The sequence below is a fragment of the Bidens hawaiensis genome, unplaced genomic scaffold, assembly GCF_021521415.1.
Source record: "Bidens hawaiensis isolate Kalapana, Puna unplaced genomic scaffold, B.hawaiensis_p1.1 tig00083879_1, whole genome shotgun sequence".
NCBI lineage: Eukaryota > Viridiplantae > Streptophyta > Magnoliopsida > Asterales > Asteraceae > Bidens > Bidens hawaiensis.
Genome location: NW_027504028.1, coordinates 1 through 2,346, shown reverse-complemented (window position 1 = coordinate 2,346; position 2,346 = coordinate 1). Strand labels below are relative to the sequence as shown.

At 34.7% G+C, this 2,346-nt stretch overlaps 1 pseudogene; it reads left to right on the top strand.

Annotated features, from left to right (window-relative positions):
- The first annotated feature begins 223 nt into the window (after positions 1-223).
- LOC143607587 (peroxidase 64-like) lies at positions 224-2,211 on the top strand (annotated as a pseudogene).
- The last annotated feature ends 135 nt before the right edge of the window (positions 2,212-2,346 follow it).

The following is a 2,346-nucleotide window of genomic DNA, read 5'->3' as shown; positions in this document are numbered from 1 at the left end:
AATATTATTATTATTATTATTATTATTATTATTATTATTATTATTATAATTAGTATTGTTGTTGTCAGTATTATTATTTTTATTATTATTGTTGTGTTGTTATAATTATTTAAAAAAGCTGCCGAATAAAGCAAGTGTAATAGTGTACGATGGATTGTAAAATCAACTGGCTTGTTGGGTTGTACAATAGCCCATTCATGAATTCCATGCAATTGCATTGAAAAGCATGACTGCATTTTTAGGCTCACTGCTTATTTTCTCATTCTTCTCTTTCGGAACTTCATTAACCTCAAATTACTACCAAAAAACATGCCCTGCTGCAGAATCACTCATCACAAAGGCATTAATCGACGCGACCAAGCTTGACAAAACCGTTCCAGCCGGGCTCCTTCGGATGCATTTCCATGACTGTTTCATACGGGTATGACCATGACTTTTTAGTTTACAAATTTATTGATAATTTGATATCTTAGTTAAAAGTTCAACTAATTTCGGTCAGTATTGATTTTAAATCATGAATGGAAGGGGTGTGATGGTTCGGTTTTGTTAGATTCTAAGGGTAATAACACAGCTGAAAAAGATGGGCCGCCTAATATTTCATTGCACGCGTTTTTTGTCATTGATAACGCGAAAAAAGCAGTTGAATCTGTGTGTCCTGGTGTGGTCTCTTGTGCAGATATCTTGGCTTTAGCTGCAAGAGATGCAGTTGTGTTGGTAAGCATGAAAATTATGCAGATGTTATATTGTATCTAGAGGTGTTCTCGGTCATTTTTATACCAGTCGAGTCTATCATAGGTTTGGTTTCATGGTCGATTTTTATGGACTGTCCTGCATAAAATGGACCTAGCTAGCCGTTAGTTTAATTCTTTACACTTCTCTTTTGGTGTAGTTTTTTTTTATTATTATTTAAAACTGTCTTTTATTTCAAATTAAAACAAGTTAAATAATACGTTATAAACATCATAGTGCTAAAGTTACATGTTTAGATTCCTTCACTTTTTTTTTTATTCTAATCATCATTTAATTACACCCTTACAAATTGTTACACCTTTTTAATCATCATTTTTGGCTTAGTATAGCCCAACGCTAGTAACGATTTAATTTGTTTGATTTGGTTTAATCTTTTATAGTTTGGTTTTGGTTTAATCACTAAAAACAATTTAAACCAGACTATGAACACCTCTAGTTGTGTATGTGGTATGCGTGTTACCGTGTTAGATAAACCTATCTTGTTCACAAAGTACACATTAAGAAAAATTCAATGCAGTCCGGAGGACCACATTGGAATGTGCCTAAAGGAAGAAAAGATGGAAGAATATCTAAGGCAAGTGAAACCATACAACTACCAGCTCCTACCTTCAACATTTCTCAACTTCAACAAAGTTTCTCACAGAGAGGCCTCTCCTTGGAAGATCTAGCAGCACTTTCAGGTAGTTTTAAAATTTCAATAAAAAAAACAAACGTACCCAGTATTATTCCACTTATAAAAGTAGAGTCAGGAGAGGGTGAGATGAGAGTAAAATTTACGTCTATCCCAAAAGATATAGTGACAACTTCTGGTGAGACCCCGGCTAGATTAACGTTTTCTTTTAAATCCAGTATAATAATACATATAACATAAAGTATACAAAAGATAAACAAACTCCAACTACATGCATCGATTCTTCTATTAGAAGTTGTCTCTAGAGGTGGCAAGATGGATATGGGTGAACTAGGTGGTAAAGGTCCTTTTTTGTTTGATTATAGCTAGAAACAAACTATTAAGAAGTTACTACTCATTAAAAGTATACTCTGATGGCTTTTAACACGTTTTACACCTTGTCAGGTGGGCATACTCTTGGGTTCTCGCATTGCTCGTCTTTCAACAACACTTCAACTCGAAAACTGACATCGACCCATCACTGCACCCATCATTTGCTGCAAGTTTAAGACGTGTTTGCAATGCCAAAAACAATACAAAGAGAGCAGCAGTCGCGATGGATCCTTCATCTTCTACTTTTGATAATGCATATTACAGATTAATGTTGCAGCATAAAGTTTATTTTCCTCAGATAATGCTTGTTGGATTCCCCTAAAACCAGAAGTTTGGTATCTAAGTTTGCTAGCTCAAAAGAGGCATTTTCGAAAGCGTTTGTCAAGTCTATGATCAAGATGAGTAGCATCACCGGGGGCGGTCAGGAGATCAGGAAGGATTGTAGGGTTGTAAACTAAGCAACTTGCCAACCTATGAACAAGACACTAGGTTTTTTGGGAACCAAAGCGGATATAAAATTGGGGCCATTTTCGTTAAAAATAATAATCTGTTATTTTGCTTTTGATCATTTATTCTTATATCAAATATGCATG